Genomic DNA, 26,101 nt, shown 5'->3' on the forward strand with positions numbered 1-26,101 from the left:
CTGTGGAGGAGTAGCAGCCCATTCTTCCCCAGTAGCTGAAAGCAGATAAATTAGTGATTATTTACTTATTGTTCTTCACATTGCAGTCTGTGGTGTCACCGCCAGACACCACACTTGCTAGGTGGTAGTCTTTAAATCGGCCGCGGTCCGGTAGTATACGTCGGACCCGCATGTCGCCACTATCAGTGATTGCAAACCGAGCGCCGCCACACGGCAAGTCTAGAGAGACTTCCTAGCACTCGCCCCAGTTGTACAGCCGACTTTGCTAGCGATGGTTCACTTACTTCTGCGCTCTCATTTGTCGAGACGATAGTTAGCATAGCCTTCAGCTACGTTATTTGCTACGACCTAGCAAGGTGCCAGTATCCGTACTATTGATATTGTGAATCATTTACCATAAAGAGCGACGTTCTCCATTGATGGATTAAAGTTAAGTATTCCACCAGATACGTCCGTTTTTCTCAATTCTAATTCCCTTGTCATGTTCCAGACCTCACGCCAGCCTGCGTGAGCTGAGACGTGTGCATTTCGGCCTCCTTTAGAAAAACACTCTTGGCTCTTCCTGCCAACCACAACATTGGCGACGAGGCAAAACCGCGTTCTTATCGATATTGCCCTGATTTACTTGCGTAATGGCTTCGCCACAATCTCCAGATGTACTGTCCGAATTTTATCGCTTACAGAATCAGCAGACGCAGGCCTTACTGGATACCCTTGGATAGCTCGTCCAGGGTAAACGTGCGATGCAAAACGATGTGGCAGCAGCCACTTCACCGCTGACGCAGCCACAACACGTTGTTGCACCAACTTTTCGACCTTTTGATGCTGCACTGGAAAACTGGACGGAGTGGTCACGCCAATTTGGATTCCATCTCGCCGCCTACAGAATTCAAGGTAACGAGCGGCAGCCTTTTCTCCTTTTTTTCGTAGGTGTGACCACGTACCGTCTGATAGTCAAATTATTTCCCTGACGCGACGTCGCAAGTCTGTCCTACGAAGAAATTTTGTCTGCATTAGATGCATATTTCAAAGAATCAGTCAATGTAGTTGCGAAACGGTATACCTTCTTTCGTACAAAACGTACGGCAGTCAGACTAATCGGGAGTGGGTTGCAACCTTGCAAGGCCTTACTAGGGATTGTGCTTTTGAGTGTCAATGTGGACTCCCTTATTCACATACTATGGTACGTGATGCAATTGCACAGAACGTTTCTGACGTTCGTATAAGGGAACAGATTTTGAAACTAGTAAATCCCTCCCTTCAACAAGTGATGGACATATTGGATCGGCAGGACACACTTGACTTTGCTCAGGAATCATTTGAAACTTCGCCAGCAGTGTGTCTGGTTAACCGGCCCGCCGGGCGAGCTGCACGGAGCAGTAAACAACCCTCGCGCCCGGCCGCGCCGCTGCCGCCAGGCTCTCAGCCACGTCTAGCGCGCCGGCAAGCAAATGCAGTGATCAAATCATGCCCGCGGTGTGCTACTAAACATTCGCGTGAGAATTGCCCGTTACGCCAAGCTATTTGCTTTTATTGTAATAAAAGACATGTTCAGAGTGTTTGCCAGAAAAAGATCAGATCGGAAGCTCAAAACCGTTCCAGGCCCTTTGCTTCGCGCCGGAATCGGAATAGAACCAAGGATACTCAGGCTCGCGAAACATCGCCTATGGAAATTCATGTAGTCCATTCCACTCCGCGCAGTGCCTCTCACTAACAGTAACTGTGTTCGTCCCAGAAATGGTGTGCGTCGACTTCGCCGGAACTCCCGTCAAGTCGCAAGTGATTCTGTACCGGTGTCGGTTCACGTCGCACGAGACAGTTGCTCTTGTCGTCAGCAGGACAATAAACTTTTTATAGACTTGGACATTAACGGCAAAGTGATACCATTCCAGCTCGATACAGGAGCTGCAGTTTCAATGATCAATCACGACACTTACAAACTGCTGGGCACACCTCCGTTGCGTGCCGCAAATGTTCAGTTAACAAGCTATTCAGGGCAACGTATCCCTGTGTTAGGACAGTGCAGCCTTCTTGCAACATACAAAGGACTAACAAAACTTGTCATTTTACGTCCTTGGTTCTTCTTCTGCGGTGAAATTGTTTGGTTTCGATTTATTTCAGTTGTTTCACTTGTCTATAGTAAATCAGGTCCTATCAGTGAACCAGACTGTGCCTTCAGACAGTGTTTCTCGTCTATGTGAAGAATTTGCAGACATTTTTGCACCGGGCCTCGGTTGCGCTACGAATTATAAAGCACATTTGGAACTGAAAGTAAACGCGCAACCGAAATTTTCCAGAGCGCGCAATGTTCCCCACGCATTGCGTGATGAGGTAGCAAAAACATTACATGATTTGGAATTACAAGGTGTAATTGAACGTGTGCAGGCTTCTCTCTGGGCATCACCCTTCGTAATTTTGCCAAAACCTTCCGGAAAGTTGAGACTTTGTGTGGACTTCAAGGCAACAGTGCATCCACAACTAGTGATTGTAACTTTTCCTTTACCCCGCCCGGAAGATCTTTTTGACAAACTGTGCCCGGGTAAATATTTTTCGAAGTTGTACCTAGCAGATGCGTACTTGCAAATACCGGTGGACGAAGAATACCAGCGCGTTTTGGTGGTTAACACGCATCTTGGGTTGTATCAATTCAAACGACTGCCATTCGGGTGTGCATCCGCCCCTGCATTGTTTCAGCAATATCTACAAACTGTTTGTGCGTCGGTCCCTACTGCAGCAAATTATCTGGACGATATTGTGATCTCTGGAAAGACGGAAGAAGAATATTTGGCCAATCTCAGAACATTATTTCAGGTCTTGCGACAAAATGGTCTTCGCTTGCGGAAGGACAAATGTGTGTTTTTTGCTCGGGACTTGTCATACTTGGGACACGTACTCAATGCCCAAGGCATACATCCCAATCCAACGCACCTTCGTGCCATACAAGACTTGCCTTCGCCGCCGAATTTGAAGCAGCTACAGAGTGTGCTAGGAAAAATCAACTATTATCATAAATGTTCCACACGCCTCTTCCTTTTCAGCTCCGCTTTATCGCTTACGCCGTAAGGGTGTTCCGTTCGTCTGGACGACGGAATGCGAACGCGCCTTACGCCAGTTCATATCGGCGTTGCTTTCCAATACTTGCCTTACGCCATTCGATCCCCGGAAGCCCCTCTTGTTGATGGTGGATGCATCGGATTTCGGGATCGGTGCTGTCCTTGCGCACAAAGATGGATCGCACGATCGCCCTATTGCCTTTGCGTCCAAATTGCTCTCGTCTGCTCAAAGAAATTATTCGCAGATCGAGAAAGAATCATTGGCTCTCGTATTTCGTGTTGCAAAGTTTCATGATTTCTTGTATGGTCGTCACTTTACCATCATCACAGACTACAAACCATTGACATCGCTTTTTCATCCGACCAAGCCTGTACCTCCACGTACAGCGCAGAAATTCATTCACTGGTCTAGTTTCCTCTCGCAGTACCGCTACGATATCTTGTATCGGTCCACTGCTAAGCACGGAAACGCCGATGCGTTGTCCCGCTTGCCTGTTGCTGAGGATAGGGCATTAGATTCCTCCGAACTTGCTTGCATGTTCATTCATGCGGAAACCGATGACGTGGTCGAATCGTTTCCGATTGATTTTCGTCGTGTAGCTCCAGCCACAGCTGCCGACACTGTCCTTGCTCCCGTTCTGCGTTTTGTTGCTACGCAATGGCCCTTGTCAAAGTCACGAATCGGGGACCCGTTGGTTCGCCGGTTTTTTGCTTACAAGGAGGGACTTTTTGTACGACGTGGTGTTTTGCTGTAGCGTTCTGATAATGATCAGTCCAGGGTCGTGGTATCACGTTCGTTACAGTCCTCTGTCTTACAGCTTCTCCACCAAGGACATTGGGGTATAGTGAGAACGAAACAACTTGCTCGTCAGCACTGTACTTGGTTCGGAATCGATGCCGCGATTACGAATATGTGCTCTTCTTGCATGCTGTGTGCCGAACAACAATCAGCGCCAACGCGGAAGTTCTTTGCATGGCCAAAAGCCACATCCCCATGGCAACGCTTACACATCGATTTTGCTGGTCCATTCTGGAATGCTCGATGGTTTGTTGTGGTAGATTCATTCAGTAATTTTCCTTTTGTTGTCCGGATGTCTTCCACGACGTCATCTGCCACCATCCAAGCGTTATCCGCTGTCTTTTGCATTGAAGGCCTTCCACAGACTATTGTTTCCGACAATGGCCCACAATTCATGTCCGCGGAATTTGTCATTCTGCAGGGCCACTGGTATTCAACATCTGACGTCCACGCAGTTTTCGCTGAACGATTGGTCAGGACTTTCAAGCCACAGATGTTGAAGTTGAAAGAGTCGCATTCTCGAGAGGATGCGTTATTGCTCTTTTTGTCCACGTATCGCTCTCAGCCCCGAGATGGTCGCTCGCTGGCTGAGTTGCTCCACGGTCGCCCTCATCGAACCTTGATGTCGTTGCTACATCCGTCGCATCAGGTTCCTGTGCAGCGGCAGACACCTGCTTTTGCTCCAGGCGACGTTGTCTACTATCGCCACTATCGAGGTTCACGGCGTTGGCTCGAAGGGCGCATTCTTCGGTGCCTCGGACGCGCTATGTATCTGGTTTTGGGGGCCTCTGGTGAGGTGCGTCGGCATCTCAATCAGCTGCGCCTCTGTCGTCGCACGGGATCTGCCGCTCGCAGTCTGCTTTCAGCGACGGTGCCGTCCGGTCAGCGCCCCGGGGACCCATCTACTGGCTCGCCTCAGCCCCAGGTGTTACCGACGCTGCCTTCCATTTTGCCCCATGGCGACGCGCCGCTGCCGCCGCCGCCGCCGCCTGTTCTCCCGCCGGCGACGCCCGCAGTGGGCGCGCCACTACAACCGCCGGGCGCCTCCCTGGGTCACGCGCCGCCGATCGCTTCCCGTGACCAGTTTTCATCCGACCTGGAACTCTTGCCCGCTCCGGACCATATGTAGTCTTCGCCCATCGGGTGCCCCGGCCCGATGGAGTTCGACCCTTCGGCCCCTCCTCTCTACACCGCATGTTGGCGTGCACCCTGGAGCAGGTTTTCAGGCGTTTCCTCGCTCCCCGCGGTCCGAATAGCAGGGTGCGGGTGGCACAGCCTCGCCTGTTAGGCTCCCCACCTCGTCGCATACGTCAACATGCGGTCCTCCCCACGGCGGGCGGAAGCCTTATTCCACAACCGTACGCCGATTTGCGGGGGAGGAATGTGGTGTCACCGCCAGACACCACACTTGCTAGGTGGTAGCCTTTAAATCGGCCGCGGTCCGGTAGCATACGTCGGACCCGCGTGTCGCCACTATCAGTGATTGCAGACCGAGCGCCGCCACACGGCAGGTCTAGAGAGACTTCCTAGCACTCGCCCCAGTTGTACAGCCGACTTTGCTAGCGATGGTTCACTGACTTCTACGCTCTCATTTACCGAGACGATAGTTAGCATAGCCTTCAGCTACGTTATTTGCTACGACCTAGCAAGGCGCTAGTATCCGTACTATTGATATTGTGAATCATGCACCATAGAGAGCGACGTTCGTCATTAATGGATTAAAGTTAAGTATTCCACCAGATACGTCCGTTTTTCTCAATTCTAATTCCCTTGTCATGTTCCAGACCTCACGCCAGCCTGCGTGAGCTGAGACGCGTGCATTTCAGCCTCCTTTAGAAAAACACGCTTGGCTCTCCTGCCAACCACAACAGTCTATTATAATGAAAGCTAACATATGCAAAAAGTCAAATTTTTGTAGCTAGTAATAAACGCATGTTTAATTATTTGTTTCTGATACTTATAAATATAAAAAAATGCTAACTTTACAAAAAATGCTAGTACTAGAATTATTCGCTACCACTAAAAATCTACAATTAAAAAAATCTTTACAAATTGCCTAACTACCGATACTACTTCAGTGTTAGATTCCGTTTTGTTTATGCTCCTTTCTTAGGGTGTATCTGGATCTTCTCTCATAATGCCCTGGTCAGCAGCATTGTCTGCTGGATTCCTTGGGCTTAAGACAGTGGCAGCAGCGTTTCCACATTTCACTGTAATATCTTAGAGATTACACTTCCATGATCGCTTGCACCAGTGCACTGTAGATTCTCGAAAAACTATTTTATTCAGTGGTCACTGGCCTCAGATGTCTTTTCTCCATCTAAAGAGTACATCATCCAGCAAGGATGGTCGCATAATGCTGTGTGGGTGGGTGCCTTGGGAAGTCTTCCTTGGTCGTTCTGGATACTACACTAATGTCCAAGATCCGGCAGACTGACTCATTCCTAAGTGCTGCTCTGAGATCCAGTGTTCTTAATGCCTGACGACCATTACCCACTACTTGTGTAGTATGGATTCCAAAGCTATATCCCTTCATTCTGGACCACACACTGATCCCTAAAGACTGTGTTTTGTTATTGTTATTTCCTTTCCTGGGAATATTAAAGTAGCATGTCTCCCACAGCAATAGTCTCTAGGGCAGTTGTACAGTGCTCCTGGATAGTACAACTCCTCAGGCGACCAAAGAAAGATGGCGGCCATAGGTTATCAAAAGCTCCAGTAACATCGATCGTTATCGCTATAGCACACGTAAATTCAGTATCTGTCGCTAGTGAGATCACCTTATTATTTGTGTTTTCAGTTTACTTGCCTCTTCTGAACTCATGCTGATGAGAGCTCACCCTTGTAGTACACTATTGGCCATAAAAATTGCTACACCAAGAAGAAATGCAGATGATAAATGGGTATTCATTGGACAAATATATTATATTAGAACTGATATGTGATTACATTTTCACGCAATTTGGGTGCATTGATCCTGAGAAATCAGTACCCAGAACAACCACCTCTGGCCGTAATAACGGCCTTGATACGCCTGGGCACTGAGTCAAACAGAGCTTGGATGGCGTGTACAGGTACAGCTGCCCATGCAGCTTCAACACCACAGTTCATCAAGAATAGTGACTGGCGTATTGTGATGAGCCAGTTGCTCGGCCACCATTGAGCAGACGTTTTCAGTTGGTGAGAGACCTGGAGAATTTGCTGGCCAGGGCAGCAGTCTAACATTTTCTGTATCCAGAAAGGCCCGTACAGGACCTGCAACATGCTGTCGTGCATTATCCTGCTGAAATGTAGGGTTTCGCAGGGATCGAATGAAGGATAGTGCCACGGGTCGTAACACATCTGAAATGTAACGTCCACTGTTCAAAGTGCCGTCCACATCTTGTGGTCGTGCGGTAGCGTTCTCGCTTCCCACGCCCGGGTTCCCGGGTTCGATTCCCGGCGGGGTCAGGGATTTTCTCTGCCTCGTGATGGCTGGGTGTTGTGTGATGTCCTTAGGTTAGTTAGGTTTCAGTAGTTCTAAGTTCTAGGGGACTGATGACCATAGATGTTAAGTCCCATAGTGCTCAAAGCCATTTGAACAATTTGAACCATCAAAGTGCCGTCAACGCGAACAAGAGGTGACAGAGATGTGTAACCAATGGCACCCCACGCCATCATGCTGGGTGATACGCCAGTATGGCGATGACGAATACACACTTCCAATGTGCGTCCACCGCGATGTCGCCAAACACGGATGCGACCATCATGATGCTGTAAACGGAACCTGGATTCATCCGAAAAAATACGTTTTGCCATTCGTGCACCCAGGTTCGTCGTTGAGTACACCATCGCAGGCGCTCCTGTCTGTGATCCAGTGTCAAGGGTAACCACAGCCGTGGTCTCAGAGCTGATAGTCCATGCTGCTGCAAACGTCGTCGAACTGTTCGTGTAGGTAGTTGTCTTGCAAACGTCCCCATCTGTTGATTCAGGGATCGAGACGTGGCTGTACGATCCGTTACAGCCATGCGGATAAGATGCCTGTCATCTCGACTGCTAGTGATACGAGGCCGTTGGGATCCAGCATGGCATTCCGTATTACCCTCCTGAACCCACAGTCCATATCCTGCTAACAGACATTGGATCTCGACCAACGCGAGCAGCAATGTCGCGATACTATAAACCGCAATCGCGATAGGGTACAATCCGACCTTTATCAAAGTCGGAAACGTGGTGGTACGCATTTCTCGTCCTTACACGAGGTATCCACCACAACATTATTTCACGAGACAACGCTGGTCAACTGCTGTTTGTGTATGAGAAATCAGTTGGAAACTTTCCTCATGTCAGCACGTTGTAGGTGTTGACACCGGCTCCAGCCTTGTGTGAATGCTCTGAAAAGCTAATCATTTGCATATCACAGCATCGTCTTCCTGTCGGGTAAATGTCGCGTCTGTAGCAAGTCATCTTCGTAGTCTAGCGATTTTAATAGCCCATAGTGTAGTCTGCAATCTTGTAACCTGTTACGTTATAGTTTTTCAAATATCTTCCCAAGAAACTTCAGAAGACAAATTGGTCGGTAGGGGTTTCGTATCATCGGACCCTTGTCTTTTCCTTTACTGATAATCACAGCCTAAGCATTCTTCCATAGCGCACCTACTCTTTCCTGCAAGAGATGCTCGTTGAAAGGTTTACACAAGCAGATACCTATTTGGTCACATAAGGTTTGTATTGCTTCAGCGGCGATCTTGTCTGGTACCGCAGGTTTTTTTCTATTAAAGAGTGCTAATTTTTGGCCTAATTTCTTCCTTTGTCAAGGGGTACATAAGCATATTGTTTCTATAGTCTTCTCATACTATAGTTCGTAATCTACGCTGTCATCTGTCTTGACTTCTTCTTTGTCATCAGAAAGTGCTGTTTCCGGTAGCAGGGCAGTTGATTGTTCCCAACTTCCTGTTACCGTCCCATCATTTCTCTGAGCATGGCCAAGACTGTTGATGATCGCATTTTCTCGAAGAATATTTTGTGTTGTATTCGCCATCTCCACAAACTGCTTACATCGTTGCATATTTGTTTTCCCTAGCTCTTCCTTAAAACGTTTCTTAATGTGCCAGTATCTATGCACCCTTCGGATTCTTTCTTCTTGGGGCATACTGCTCTGATATAGCTTCCTGGCTCTTCATGCTTCACATCTTAATTTTTGCAGCGCCTCAGTCCAGATGGCAGGTACTCCTCTTGAGGGATCTCTCCGGATAGGTATCGACAGCTGCGTTGCACTATGTATGGCTGTTGTCAGTTCTTCCACTTTAAGGTCCACATCGTCACCCAGCGATGGACTTCCTAGGCACTGGAACACTCTTGTGAGTTCTCCCTAGTTAGCCTCCTTGATTTTGTATTTGGGCCTTATGCTCACGTTTTCTGTAGTATCTAGTGTTTCCCTTCCAGTGATGATAAAGTGTATGATGGTGCGATCATTCGATCTCATTCCACTATCAATCTTTCACATGGCGCGCCGCTGCCGTATTTGCTTGAGTAACGTCTATATTTGAAGTTGGTCCGACACTCCCTTCATACTTTTGCAGATTGCGGAGGTGTATTCGGTATCTGTAGGTTGAGTACTATGATAATTTCTTCTAGGTGTCTTCCACGATCATCAGTCAGGCGTCTATGCCACAACACTGATTTCGCATTTGCATCATTTGCATATGGAAGAGGTTTAGTTTGTCCTAGATGATTAACATCCTTTAACTTAAGCAAAAATTCATCGATCTCGTCACTAAATATAAAATACGTAGGAACCAGGATGACTCTCCTTTCCAGGTAACACTACAACACAGGTTAAGTTTTCTGAACAATATTGTGATATTTTTGTATCTGTGATGGCCTTGTTAAATACTATTATTGCTGCCATAGGACGCTGCGCTTGGGTGGCTATCAGAGTAGTCATTGGTATATTGGGAACTTTTACAGTCTTCTTGGTGACACGATACATGGACCGTCAGCTCTTCTGCCAATTTTCTAGCCTCATGTAGAAGTCTGGCACCTCTCATAGCATTAAGCTGTCCTATCTTCATCTCCATTAGGGATGGTGGTTGTATATTAGACTATATGGCCATTCTCGTCTGTGATCCCACACCATGACAATGCATCATCAAAAAGTGCTCGTACAAAGCATCTAAGGATAATGATTAATTTCTTCTGGCATGTTTTAATAAGTTCTCTAGTATTGTCACTTCTGTTGGCAGATTGTTCACATTGAGAAGGATTCCATCTACGAAATCAGGATGCATATTCCTTACCAGATGTCTTAATGCTACAATAAGTCACCGGTTCTTCCACCCTATTGAGTTGTATCTCATTATCTATGCTTTCATAAATTTGTTACGGATGTTATTGATATTGGTCACTGGGGTCTGCAGCAAAGTCGACGTACTGACTCATCTCGAAGGTCTTCCATTTGGTTCAAGTTGGGACTCTGGACAGGGCAGTTAATTTAAGGAATGTTATTGTCCACAATTCATTGCTTCACAGATGCTGCAATATGATAGGGTGCATTATCATGCTGACACAAAATCATCTCAGAACTGTTCCTCTACAGAACATAGCACACAATGCTGTAGAACGTGGTGATACCATTCTGCATTTAGTATTTCGTAAAGCTGGACAAGAAGAGAATAGAAGCTTTCGAAATGTGGTGCTACAGAAGAATACTGAAGATAAGGTGGATAGATCACGTAACTAATGAGGTGTTGAATAGGATTGGGGAGAAGAGAAGTTTGTGGCACAACTTGACTAGAAGAAGGGATAGGTTGGTAGGACATGTTTTGAGGCATCAAGGGATCACAAATTTAGCGTTGGAGGGCAGCGTGGAGGGTAAAAATCGTAGAGGGAGACCGAGAGATGAGTACACTAAGCAGATTCAGAAGGATGTAGGTTGCAGTAGGTACTGGGAGATGAAGCAGCTTGCACAGGATAGAGTAGCATGGAGAGCTGCATCAAACCAGTCTCAGGACTGAAGACAACAACAACAACAACAAAGCCCAATAAAGAAACCACATCTTAATCACGAAAAACATTCACATACCATAACCCCACCTCCTCTGTACTTCACTACACATGGTGGCAAGTAATGTCTCCAGGCATTCACCAAGCCCAAACCATTCCACTGGCTTGACACAAGGTACAGAGTGATTCATCACTCCAAATTACTTCTTCCCAGTTATTTCCTTTTTCATTCTCACAGAGTCCTTAGCATGCTGCAGATGACGATCTCAAATTATTTTTCCAATCTCTGATTCATAAAACCTTTATAAATGAAATAATCTAACTTCAACACGACACACAACTTAAAGCACCAGTATAGTATCCCTGGCTGACACTAAAAATTTGTCTAAAGTCTACCTTGGCAGCTAATGGAAGTCAAACTGCCTGTGTCAATGAACAGCAGGCTGCCAGCTAGGGGGAAACACTCAACGAATTGTGGCAAACACGAAAACTGTAGCAGCAAATGGGAGATACCGAGCACCCTAATCCGTAAGCAACGCATTAAGACTTCATGGAACCCAAGAGATACCATCATACTAGTGTCAAAGCAGAGCTTCATAGGAAAGGGTAGGTACAACAATACTTTGTATTCAGGTATCGAGTCAGCAGAAAAGAGCCTGTGAAAGCTGAAGCTGAGAAAGTCTGAAGTCAGTAGGAGAGCTTACAGTGAGGTAAAACTATGGCATGATGTCATAGCCATCCGCACTGCCGCAGAGCACATGGCAAGTGCCCACATAAATAGCCTACCCTTCTTAACAAATGTTGCATTGCTGATTGATGAGTGCTGACTGCCGACAGCCCATTGCATAGCCTTAACCCTTGTGTTAGTTGCAGCCATCCAGTAAGAGGGGAAGCTATGGAGGTCGACCCTCAGCACCCCAATCGTCTTCGATCGCCTATGGAACTGGAATGATGCTGCTGCAGCCAGCTGTACTGCCAATTTGCGAGGTCACACTGATGGAGGTCGCTCCACTCTGCAGGCCACAATGATGGAGGTCGCTATCACTCTGCAGGGCTGCTACAGGCTTGACCTGCGTGACCTGGCCGCTGCTCTTCGTCCGACTTCGAGTGGACGGGCACCGTTGTTGCTCATCACGTTCCTTAGCCTGACATCGATGCTACCAGCTGCTGTTTCCTAAACGAGGCCTGCGAGCTGACTCCTGCGAGCCAGAGAGCTTCAGGTGGGCCTGGGTTGAGACTCCTGAATGCAAATATTCGACGTCCACGAGAGCACTTTGGAGATCGAACGCAGAGCTGGACCCCGCCAGGTTACATGGTCAACAGCTGCCCATGACATAGCTGCTGCTACCCGACCCTTTACTGTGCTGGTTGCACTGCTGCGAATTGAGTGCAGACCAGTTTTCCTTCACTGGCAAGGCACTACTCTGCCGGCCTGGATGTGGCAAGGCTCTTTGAAAGACGATCCTGTGTTACTGCTAACAAATGTGTTATTTTCAATTATGTTTTCTTCGTGCTCTCGAGCGTAACTAAGACCTCACCACAGCATCCTGCCTGGCTGTCTCTTGACGACTGTAGCAGTCTGGGACACGACCCATTTAACTTACAGAACATCGTAAAAAGCAGGAGTAGACTGAATTTTGGAGACGAGAGCCTAGCAATTACAAAAATTTATGACTCTAAAAATGTGTTTCCTTCAACTCACATTTCTGAAGCTTCATTTTCGAAAGTGGGCTACTCGAAAATTAAATATTGTACTCAGTTGTCCAGAGATTTCAAAGACACAGTGAGGATTGTATATAGTCCAAATGACGCATGTATACACGAAATAGCCAAAAATTACAATACAAGTCACATTAATTAACATTTTTATTTTTGTAGCTAAGTTTTCTTTCCGGTTAGAATAAATAAAAATCCAGTTTCTAGAAGAGTAGCTTTTTTATAGCCTTTGACATGAAAGTTTGAGATTAAGTGCATTAGAATGAAGTTTACAAGCATGTGACCATTTGAGTAGCATAACGTTTTTTAACAGTACAATCGGCCGCTCTTGCATAAAAGCAATTTGAAATCAACTTCAGGTATAAAATACGATGATGCAAGACTCGGTTTTGAGAGTGACTCAGAATAATCAAATTATTAATAGATCCCTTCCATTCCTTTACCCTTCACATGTACCAGTCGTGACGATTTTGCAGGACTGGTGAACTTTATATTAATAAAGATGAGGTGGACAGGTCTCAATTCTTTTAGTTTATTGAAAATTGGTCAGCAGGAAGTTCGTTATCTTTTACATTTGTGTTCATGATGGCAGTCATTCTGTGAAATTTTATCGGTGGTGAATCCCTTTCTTTGTCCATGCTACTAAAATAATTATTTCGGTTAGTACCGACATTCAGCTTTGTTGAATACATCCCTAAAAATCTAATTGTTGTTAAAAAGGTGCACGGCAGTTTGAAATTCTTATATCCTGTTTTGGAGGATTTTAATATCACAAATATGGCTGATTGTCAGTAAAAGCACAAGAGTTTTATTTAGTGGGTGAGTCAGGCTCAGTCAACAGTTGTGAATGGTAAGAATGTCTTCATCCGTAGTTTCGAAGATACATTCCCATTTGTAACAGATTTTAATGTTAAATAGCTCCTGAATAAGGATAACTTATATATATATATATCTCCAAAACTGGTAAAGGGTAAATAGTTGCCATTTGCAACTGTTCTTTCTACTTCACTACTTCATCGAATGAAAAATGTGTTAGAGGAATTATAGTAGTCCACGAAAAGTTGTTTAAAATTAAATACAGTTAGTATTATTAATCAGTCAATTATGCACTCACACACAAAACGACAGCATTTCATCAGATCATAACAGTCACAATTTTGAAGTCTTAGTGGGTGCCAGTAATGTGAAACACAGTGTTCTCTATGATGCCAACTTTTAATGATAGTACAGGGGGGTGAGCAGCCACTTATTACCCTCTTACTGTAGATAGCCTGTTTGAGACTCATAATACACTAGTTTATGTGGGTCACCAGTTAACAATAAGAGTGGCATGTATGCAGTCCGAGCTGCTCTCTACGTCAGTCTTGGCTCTTGAGCAAACAAATCTGAGGACCACTGAGATAGTGGATATATTTTCAGTGACCGACCATTTCTCCCGATATCTGGTTATGGTTTCTGTTAGCAGTGTAATAGCAGACACTACATACTTGGTCCTGGCCTTTGAAAGTCCCAACGCTACACTCACAGACCAAGAATCGAATTTCATTGCCTTGTCATTTTTTCAAGAGTGCAAATTATTGAGAATCAAAATGTGGTAGACAATGCTTTTCATCCTGAGCCTAATAGAAATTGTGAAGCTTGTACATGAAACTAAAGATGCTTTCCTACTATGTTAATAAAACCAAACTGACTAGGATAAATATTGGCCACTCTAATGATTCTCTCCTAATAAAGAACATAGAAAAAATTTACTTCTGCTGACACTGCATGTCAGTCAGCAGCAATGTGCTGATAATGTATTTGCACCATAAGACAGACATCACATTTTAAAAGCAGTTGTTTACCTAACTTGTAAACTGCATCACTGTCAAGGGGACTACATCATTTTAATTGCATCGAAAAGGTCCTGGATTGTTTGTTAAGACAAACTTAAAGGATTAGTTCCTATTTGAATAATGTGGTTTTATTCCTATTCAGTGTGAAACAACCAACAACCATAGATACAGTTCACCATCACAATAAAGAAAATGGATTCAGAATGAACATAAACACTTGAGAACAGTATGATTGTCTTTCTAAAACTCATACCTCCAAAGAGTTTGATGTTATCCCTTACAACAGCAAAACGAGTCTGCCTACCTACAATAGGAGCCAGTCAAGGAAATATAAACCATTCTAATTGTTCGCAACGTGGCCAACATGTTTTATGAGCCAAAGCACTCTTTATGTAACTTCCATGTGTACATCATAAATAAATTTTTATTTATTTAGTATTTTCCATAAGTATTTCTTTGAGAATTTTTGAAATTAACTGCCAATAATTAAGTTTGTAATTATTGGAAATATTCTTAATGCCTTCAACTTCAGGTCAACATTTTCTGAGTAAAAATAGTAGCACAATTAAAATGTAAATGGTAAGACATGTGTTGTGTAATATTAATAATTTGCAAAATAATAATAAATGATATAGTTTTTATAGATTTTGCTATCATTTATTTGCAAACCATTCTTAATGGTGTAGCATCACAGTATATTAAAATACCGTATCGATACATACTCGAAAAATTATATTTGTGCAAATTTGGTACAAGGGCTAGAAAATTTTGTGAACATCCACAATCAGGATTACATAATTTATAAATAAAAATGAATTCTAATCTGGGCATAATTTACATGGTACTACAGATTTCTGTAATTCAGAAAAGTTTTGTCAGTTCTTGATTTATTATGACAGGTCCCTCACACAATCTTGGATTAAGAGTTGTGTGATTTCAGATAATATACTTGAAAATTAGTTGTTTTAAGAAATATTTAATTGTCTTTTCAGGAACCTTGCGAATGAAATTAAGATACGAAAATCTTTGGCATAAAATATTAAATTCTTAGTTTCAAAGTACAGTGAAAACTTCGGTCAAATCCTTCATCAATAAGAAGCATAAGGTTACATGACAATTACATTTTTTGCCTAAATAACATTTGTAGGATGAAAATCGCTTTTAAATACGAAGAAATCGTATCTTATATGAACAGTAGTCAATTCGTTCTGATTTTGAAAGAATTATTTTATGTTCAATTAGATTTTGATTATATTTGATTATATTTTATAAAAGTAGAACCAATTCTCTCTGTATAAACAAAGAACAATGTTTGTAAAAACACTTTGTTTCTGTTAAAGTTTTTTAGCTGTGTGCATGATACAACTGCACATGTTTAATATTGTGAATTGACAAGGAAAAACATAACCTAGTTAGGTACTAACCACATGTTTGGCCCTTTTCTCTTTCCATAAGGTATGTCCCAAGTTTCTTCTAGATTCTTGTATGTCTTATGACTGTTGTCTTAGTTTGTGGCCTTTGCATCTAAAAGTATGTGACAGTTTGGCGTATGAGGGAGAAATACTTTGGCATACTGTGATATATAACATGTGTTTTAGATCCTATGCATGTTTCGAGGAAGAATACTTACACCATCAAGAGTAGACACTCATTGTAGATCACACACAAAATAAATCATAGTAAGGTCAAATTAGTGGAATACGCAACACATGGAAACCTAGACTATAAACTTCTACTAAAATACATGATATAAAATGAACTGTATTGAAACGAGTCTGTTGTATACTGACAAATGCCACATTTAACATTTTAAGAATATGGAAAAACGTTTGCCATTCTTGAGCGAAGACAGTCGACACAAGTGGGGGTTTTAACACAATGTAAAAAATTTGTTCCTATTTTCTGGCTTTCATATTGATCAAGAACATGGAAAATAGTTTTCCACTGAATATAAAAATACCTGAATACTCACAAAATTTTGTTTGATGCCCCAATCTACACAAGATACAAATACTATACACAGAGAATACTAACAAGATATTTTTATTTTTTCTCAGGCTAGAATTATAAGAGTGCCCCTTTTATGATTAATCAAAAATTTTAATTGTTTATTCTAAGTTATTTAGCAATCACCATTATGGAATTACTCCTTTTTCACATTTATGAGAAAGGTAGTTCCAGACTTCTGTACCAAACAATATATTATGTTTAAGAAAGCCATTATAGAAGTCATTGTAATCAACCCATTCAGCAATAGAAATTGTAGAATTGGTGATATTGACTTTAGTAAGATACTGACAAGCACATTCTTCTGATAAAACAGGTGAATACATGCAATATAAAGAATATTTCAAGCAAATATACAATAAAATATAACTAGATTTTATACGTGGTGTCCTTTATAACACTCAGAAACTGAAGAAAGCATTTTGAGATGTTGTTGTTGTTGTCTTCAGTCCTGAGACTGGTTTGATGCAGCTCTCCATGCTACTCTATCCTGTGCAAGCTGCTTCATCTCCCAGTACCTACTGCAACCTACATCCTTCTGAATCTGCTTAGTGTACTCATCTCATTATTTTAATGTAAAGTTCTTTATTCTTTCTTAGGTTTCTGTACCTTGGATACTTATCTCCCCCTCTTTTTATTTTCCGCAATTTAGAATTTGAGATGATATTGTCAAATAATCTTACTAGGAGAAATTTACATTGATTTTCTTAAAAATTAGGTAAGGATAGTTAAAGAGAAAAGTACTTTAATAAAAAGAAAAATAAAATCACCCAGATGGGGTAGGCATTATTTGCTAGATAATGTAATTTCAACAGAAGAGTAATCGTCTAGTTATTTCATAATAATTTCTGTTTCTGATCTTTGTTTGTTAGCAAACAAGTATATTCTTCAGAAAACGTAATAAACTGTCTTTCTTTTCGATATTAAGCCGTATTAGAAATGGGCTACACTGTTTTCTGTTACAGAATAGAATAACAAATTGTTTATAAAAACTAAACTATTTGTCTTTTTTTGTAAAATGTTGTAATTTTCGGCAATGGAAGACAAAAGGTCATAAGTATACGTGAAAAAAGGGTTATTTTTCGTGCTGTTGATGTAATCCTGACAAAAGTTTGCTGTTTTAGCAGAAGTGGAAAGTATAGCTACCTAAATCACATGGCTTCAGACAATGTGATGAGCAGCAGAAAACGAAATTACACAACTCACATTTTGCTATATCACTTCAGTGATGAACAATTAACATACAGAGGTAATAATGTATTAAAAATTTTGTATTACTATATGTTAAGAAGTATAGCAGTTTGTTTTCGCTCTTTGTCATATTATACAGACAATTTTGTAAAATATCTGACCTGACGAAAGATATGGTTTCAGGGCTTATGAATATAAAATTTTAATTGAATGACATCCCATAATCCAAATTTTCTAGATTTAGGATAGATCAGTCTATATGCATTGGGATAGGATCCTCTAGTGCTTCTAAGGGGCCTATTTAAATATCAGAAAATTTCTTCATCTCTGAAGTCATGATCTTAGAAAAATCAATCTTTTACACATAATACACATTTTTATTTTAATGTAAAGTTCTTTATTCTTTCTTAGGTTTCTGTACCTTGGATACTTATTATCTCCCCCTCTTTTTATTTTCCGCAATCTTCTTTCCACTACTTATTCTTAAATAGGTGCATGGTATTTTCCTGCGCCTATCAAGCATTTACATTCCCAACCATCTATTTTGACCTTTGTGTAGGGACAGTTTAGCTCATCGCTTGGATCTTTTCCCTCAGCATTTTCAAACACTAAATAGATTTCAGTTTCTTATTGTTCAATTCTTCTATATTATCTTTTTTCAACAGGTTCTCCACTTTAGTTTTTGACATATTAACATTCGCACCTGAGCATTTATTCCATCTTTTTCTAACCTGGGCTGTACACTATACAGGCTACTAATTGTTGCCAACATTTTACTTAATTTGTTTCTCAATTGTCTCCAAGTTTGGATGAGAGATCATACTCAGTTGAGCAAGCATTTCCCAGAACGTTTCATTATTACTGGTATTCCCATATGTATTCCACACAAATCTAAAAAAAATATTTCTCTTCCTCCTCTTCTAAATTGGTGTGTGAATTTATTTGATCCAAATCTTTGCCATTCTCTGTTACCAGTCCTGCAATGACTAATGGCTGACAAGCACTGATAGGCAACATCTTTTTTCTGACACACTTCCACTGGCAACCTCATTCCATCTGCCATGATGATTATATTCTTGATTAAAGATCTAATCACTATTTCTTTCCAAAGCCCTATCTTATATATCAATAAATTTCAAGAAGTGATCTAGAGGTCTGCCTCATCCATGAACAAGAATCCACTGTAACGTATGAGGCAACCTTTTCTTAAGTGCATGAGATTGTGTTATTTCATGAAAAAATATAGGAGTTCCGTTAAAAAAAACAAGTTTGTGTTAAAAAACACATATGCTTTCGTTTTAGAATGTTTCCAAATATGTACATTCATGGGGCCCCAGCCCTACATTGATACCGGTGAAAGTCTTTTTCCAATAGCTGTTGTTGTTCCAGAGATATTTTGGGTGGACAAGATAGCTGGGACACCCTGTATATATACGGAATATGCTGAACCAAGGTTACTGAAATGCTAATCATTTCTGCAGAACATACTATATGTATAGAACTACAACATATATAGGACATTCATATTCGCAGGACATGTACAACAGTATGCCCTACAGAAATGATTAGCATTTCAGTCACCTCATTTCAGCATGTGTACTGTTTCCTAGTGGGCACAGGATCCGCTATTAGCCCTGATAACTTGTTCCATTTGTGATGGCATCGACGTGGATAAGGCGCAAATGGCGTCCTGTGATACAGCCATCCACGCTGCATTGATCGGCTCCTAAGTTCATCTGTGGTGGTTGGCATTGGGTCACTGTGCTGCAGCTGTCGTTTCACCATATCCAACATATTTTAGCTTGGTGACACGTCTGGTGATCTGGCGATCCAGGGCAAAAGGCTGAAATCCTGTGACAACAAGAAGCCACGTGTTCATGCAGCAACATGTGGTAGTTAATTACCTTGCTCAAAAATGGCGTCTGGGGTGTTGTGCAGAAATGGTGTGGTTATGGGTCACAGGATGTTATTCACATAGGTCACTCTGGTCGCAGTGCTCTGGACATGCACCAAATGTTTGTATGTCTTGTGCGAAAACGGTCACCGTTATGCTGCTCCCCCTGTCTGTGGAGAACCAAAATGCGGCCATCATTTCCAAACAAACAGAACCTGGATTCTTCCAAAAACACTATCTGTTGCCATTCCTGTCCCCAGTGACTTCGTTCCATACGACAATGCCGTCTAGCATGTTTCTGAACATTCGTCAATGGTAGGCAGAGAAGAGGACGACGTGCACGAAACCCATGCTGTAATAAACGGCTGCAGACGGTCACCCCCGATAGTGTACGATGTGCTACACTTAGTGTGTTTACATGGGCTCCCAAAACCGGAACTCGTAAGTCGATTTCCCATTTCCGCTTCTATTGGTCATGTAAACACTCCTCAATCGAATATGGAAATCCACTTCTAGTTGGTGGTCTTCCAGTTCATGTAAACACTGCACAATAGAATCTGGAAATCTACTTCTAGTAGGTGGTTTTCCAGTTCTGCAAGCGGTTTTCGTGCCCATGTAAACGCTCAACCGATTTTGAAGCGGTATTGGGCTGACAGATTGCTTGCATTTCTTGTTAACTGTGAAATATCGGGAAATATGGCCGAAGCAAACGCTTCTTCAGAGAAGTACTGGACAGAGCAGGTGGTGATATATATATTCATATATATTCAGCATCATACTTCTTATTCAGGACGAAAATCTGAAATCAGGCTATCCTGGGGCTCTTGCATCATTTGCAAAGGCCATGCAAACTACCGGGAAGTCCAAAAGGATCAGCAAAAATGGTACGTCTTTTTCTTTTATTCAACATGTGACTGTTAGAATGGTGTACAACACAAAAAAGGGAAGCCTTTGGGAGATAGCCCCTGTTCATTACAATTAATTGTACAAAGCGTTAATATTGTCAGAAACTGGCATGAATGTATATTTAACTTACATGGCACAAATGAATGAAGTAAGTAACTATTTGGAATTTCGCCATCACAGTTGCGACAGTTGCACTATATTTTTCAACAGTCAAAAGGTGAAAAATAAAAAGCAAACATATAAAATAAAGAATTTCTTTTGTACACCTTCTGTTAAAATATAAATATCAAGTTTTCAAAGTGAGTTGTTAATCATCATTAAAACTTTGTCACAGAAGGGACAGCAAACTTTTACAAGTACTCTGGATTTTACACACATTTTATTTCGAAAACATTAAATTTTCTCTAACAAGACAGTTCTCTTCATGATGAAAATATCTATGAATGTTACTTCTTCTGTTTCACCCTCCTTGGGGTATGTTGGCTCACACTTCTTTGTGTGATGTTCTTTCCCTAGTGCCCAGTACCTCTCCATTCTTTTATTGTGACTGTGCATATCACAATACCGGCAGAAAAGATATTTATTATCAGCAGCGAAGCTCATTGTAGAGTAAATGTACTGGTAAGTGAGTGAAGTATTCTTAGGTCCTTACAAAGGCTTGTGCAAGATGTATGGTTATCCACTTTACACAATATTCTTACTGCTCGCTTCTGTTGCAAAAAACTTTATATACTTTAGGTGCACTTCCCCAGAAGATAATTCCGTATGACAACAGGGAATGAAAATGTGCTAAATAAGCCAACACTCTTGTCTTTAGGTCAACACAATGGAAGATGCTTCTAACAGCATAACATCCTGAACTAAGTTTCTTGATTATTTGATCTATGTGTTGACTCCACTTTAACTTGTTATCCAGCTGTACACCAAGGAATTTTACATACTGTGCTTCATTCAATGTTTGTCCATTAACGTCTACTTCTGGTGTTAATATGTTGTATGTCTGAAATTGCATAATGTGTCTTTCTGAGGTTAAGACTTAAACTGTTTGCTGTAAATCACTTATAGGTCTGTTCACCTTGTTAAAGTTCAATCTAGGATATAGGGATCTTCAATACTGAACACCTCTGCTGAGTTCTCTATATAACTCGTACACAAAATCTTTCCCCATCTCCTTCTGTCTAGTTACCTTTCTTTGTCTATTTGGAGTCATCCTTCTTAGTTTTCCCATATGATCCACTGACATCTTCAACATTTAAACATGGTCATTTACATATTACCTATTGTTTTATTGGTAACTGGATGTTTTTATTGGTTTTCCTTATTTGTAACCTAAAATAAACACAACTAATATTATTGAGATAGAGAAAAAACTGTTCATGTTTTGTGTCATGGGTGAAAAACTAAATTAAATGCATAGCTATTTTTGTGAATTTGGTGCATATATAGTACTTCCCATTTTTAAAAAAAACTGAAGTTCAAGTGAAAGATTAGGTTTAGCTCTTTAAACTTTAGAATTGAAATAACTGTGACTGTAAAAGCCAAACATGTTCCCCATCCTCATCTACAGAAGTCCCAAGTTTAACTACGTTACAACAAATTTAGTGACTTTAGCAATTTTTGCAGTACAGTAAAATATAACTTTTGTAGATTCACAAAACTAATTAAATTTTGAAAACTGTATGGCTGTTTGATGTGGAATTGTCCCTTTACACACTTCAAATTGCATAAAAAATAAGTAAAATTTTATTTTATTTATAGCCAGCATTACTGTGCATTTGCTTATAATAAAAATTTAAGATTAAACGTTCATCATAAATACTGTGCTAATTTCTGTAAAATGTTACAGGTTACCAGAAGAATTTGAGAAAGACAGACAGTGCAAGAAGCAGCTGTTGGAGAATATCCGAAGTAGGCATGCAGAAGAGACAAAACAATTAGTAAACTCATTTCTAAGTGGCCTTCAGGTCATTAGTGAGCAGAACACTCAACCCCACTTCATGCCCTAACGTCAAACACCACAGTTCTTTCCACAGATTGGTTTTTCCACTTGACTACCCATTCTCCAACACGATCCCCTTCCCCATCCACCTCGAGAGTCCAGTTCATCTCCAGTGCGCCATCCACTTCCAGTTAGTCAGTAAGCTTTTTGTATACTGTAAACTGAAGTACAGCAAATAAAAGTTATTGAAATTGTGCGTTTTCATTTCATAACTACCAAATTTGATCTGATTTACAAGTATTTATACACACTTAATTACAATGTACTTATTGAAATCTTAATTGAGATCTCCTTAATGGATAATTGCAAACACAATGTTTTTAGAAAGTCTCTTATCCTTTCAGGATCTTGGTTAGCTTCTGTGCAAGTATATTCATTGGGTTGAGGGAAGATTTCATTTCCCCTGTCCACATCATTTAGCCAGTTTACCCTGAAGTGATCTTCGTGCATTTGTGATGTTATGGAGTACACAACATGTAGCAACAAGTTGAGGCTCAAATTGATAGTTTATATTTATGCATTTGGAAGGCACCTCCATCGAGCTTTGAGTGTACCAAGAGCATTCTCAACAACAATTCTGGTGGAGCTCAAATAAACATCAAAACTTTCTTCTTTGGGTGATACAGTCCCTGTATACAGCTTGATGTGCTATGGCAGGAGGGGATATGCTGCATCTCCAAGCAGGAATTTTGGCACAACAGTCCCATTAATTGTGCATGGTGCCTATGAAAAAAAGTTACATTCCTATACAATATCACAACTGAATTTCTTTAAATACCTCAAAAGCATAAATTATCATGTTGCTCTATGTGAAAAATAGCTACTTGGTATGTACTGAATTACTGATGTAACACTTATTACTTCTATTTGGAATATATGTTGTGCATTCCACGAGTGAGCCTGCCTATGAGTGAAATTTCAAAATACTGAAGTCATGGCTGTAAGTAATTTTAATGAAATCCTAATACCTTGAGATTCCATGTAGAGGAAAAACATTGGGCAAAGTTTTTATTTCTTTCCATAATCACCATGAGCTTAGAAAAGTTACACTTACGATAGCTTGTAGAAAGTGTTTGTCAAGTTAGCAATTATTTTCCACCTTTGAGGAACAGTTGATTGTTAAGACTCGTTTACAGTAGAGCAGTCGTTCTAGCAATTCTCTAGAAAATCTGAAAGTTGGTAAGAATTTCTATTACACATTAAATTTCTCTTTTACATTCCAAGTTGTCCCGCCTGTCACTAAAATCCTACATCAATTTTGTTTGTATGCTCAATTTTTTGGATAGAAAAGAAATACGTTAATTTCACTGCATCATGCTTGGAAACTACAGAAGTCCACAAAATATATCTTAATTCAAATTGTTTAAATATGAAAAAAATGTTGACTGGGGGACAATTTAAATGAAATGATAAAGTTACAACCTAACCACTAAAGCAAGAAACAAACATCTCTTCTGCACTGTTAACGTTGAAGTGTTCAAAGTGTATTAAGTTAAATTCAACATATATTTTAAACTTCATTGCATTTATTAATCAAAAATTTCAGTAGGTTTGCTGATTTAAAAATTAAGTTTCACTACTGCTATTTGGAATTAGGCCTATATGTAACAACTGCTGCTACATTGTATGGGATTACTGTAAATTATCTATGCTCAAGACATGCACTTCTTTTTACTAGTTTATTTTTTAAACAAGTTCTCCAAATGTTTAGTTTGAGCAGCTGTCCTTTTCACCATCGGTTTCCCCTGCCAAACCTATAACTACACTGTTTTTTACTTACCAAAGAAATTATTTTAAATTTGACATGAAATAATTCATGAGATAATATTTGTGTTTTGGAAATATGCAATAGAATCTTATCACTTGACTGTACAAATGTAAGTCATTGACAAGGAAGTAAGTGTATGAAACTGCATGTTATAGCCTCTGAGGAAATTACACTGATTGCTACATTAACTATTGGGTATGTACAAAACTATATCTTACTTCTAACATCAGCCTGTTGGCCATTTTATACACTTGTGACTCCTTCAGTACTGGTGAATCATGAACATTTTCGGTATGGCTGATATTGATGTTCCTAAAACTGTACAAAGACAAAATTTTGTATATTGTTTTTCGGCAGCCATAATATCAATTTCATTTTATTAGTTCACATTCATTAACCCATTGACAGTCAACTGCCTAAAAAACAAGTGATGTCCATCTCCTTCTGTTCACAAAATCTGAATATCCATCCTGAGGAGCTAACACAGGAGTGTGAGTGCCATCGATTGCTCCTATGACCTGTCGGAAGCCTGTCATTTGGAGAACTCATTACGGATTCTCTCTGCTTCCTCGGTGTCTGGAATTTTTGTAATTTTTGTCAGCAAAGCAGTATTCACAGCCTTAATAAACGAATATAAGCATTTGTGCACAGAGCTTGTATGCACACCAAACTGATTTGCAACTTCCCTGTACTATGCACAGCTTGCCAATTTTTACAGAGCTATTGCCACTCTCTTCTCTAGTGCAGCGGTTCATGCAGCAGGCGATAATGCACTTATAATTCGAAGCAAAGGTATCGGAATGTTTCTTTCCTCATGCGGAAATTTTCAAGCACTCGGATTCCCAAAAATACTGCAATACAATCATGTTCCATCAGTGATCACTTCGCTCTTTCTTCCACACACTGCGCGATTTCGGTGGGTGCGAAATATACGTTTCTGGTGGAATATATTGTGTTGATAATATTAGGAGTCATCGCCTCCGCCTCCTCCTCGTCCTCCTCTACACAAGTTCATTCGCGTTTGACATTCATATTCCCTCTTTATTAAAAACATAACAAATGCGCCGATTACATCAGTTACCAACGCTGAAGCTGCCGTCCAGCTTATCATACTACACTACTGTCCATTAAAATTGCTACACCAAGAAGAAATGCAGATTAAAAACGGGTATTTATTGGACAAATATATTATACTAGAACTGACATGTGATTACATTTTCACGCGATTTGGGTGCATAGATCCTGAGAAATCAGTACCCAGAACAACCACCTCTTTCAGTAATAACGGCCTTGATACGTCTGGGCATTGAGTCAAACAGAGCTTGGGTGGCGTGTACAGGTGCAGCTGCCCACGGAGCTTCAAAACGATACCACAGTTCTTCATGAGTAGTGACGCGAATTATGACGAGCCAGTTGCTCGGCCACCATTGACCAGATGTTTTCAATTGGTGAGAGATCTGGAGAATATGCTGGCCAGGGTAACAGTCGAACATTTTCTGCATCCAGAAAGGCCCGTACAGGACCTGCAACATGCGGTCGTGCATTATCCTGCTGAAATGTGGGGTTTCGCAGGGATCGAATAAAGGGTAGAGCCACGGGTCGTAACACAACTGAAATGTAACGTCCACTGTTCAAAGTGCCGTCAACGCGAACAAGAGGTGACCGAGACGTGTAATCAATGGCACCCCAAACCATCACGCCAGGTGATGCGCCAGTATGGCGATGACGAATACACGCTTCCAATGTGCGTTCACTGCGATGTCGTCAAACACGGATGCGACCATCATGATGCTGTAAACAGAACCTGGATTCATCCGAAAAAATGACGTTTCGCCATTCGTGCACCCATGTTCGTCGTTGAGTACACCATCGCAGGCGCTCCTGTCTGTGATGCAGCGTCAAGGGTAACCGCAGCCATGGTCTCCGAGCTGATAGTCCATGCTGCTGCA

General features: G+C 41.3%; 1 long non-coding RNA gene across 1 annotated transcript; it reads left to right on the forward strand.

Annotated features, from left to right (window-relative positions):
• The first annotated feature begins 578 nt into the window (after positions 1 to 578).
• LOC126297621 (uncharacterized) lies at positions 579 to 22,580 on the forward strand. The gene is made up of 2 exons (XR_007552555.1): positions 579 to 894; positions 22,232 to 22,580. It is a non-coding gene; the product is annotated as an uncharacterized LOC126297621 (long non-coding RNA).
• The last annotated feature ends 3,521 nt before the right edge of the window (positions 22,581 to 26,101 follow it).

Source organism: Schistocerca gregaria, chromosome X (assembly GCF_023897955.1).
Source record: "Schistocerca gregaria isolate iqSchGreg1 chromosome X, iqSchGreg1.2, whole genome shotgun sequence".
NCBI classification, from domain to species: Eukaryota; Metazoa; Arthropoda; class Insecta; order Orthoptera; family Acrididae; genus Schistocerca; species Schistocerca gregaria.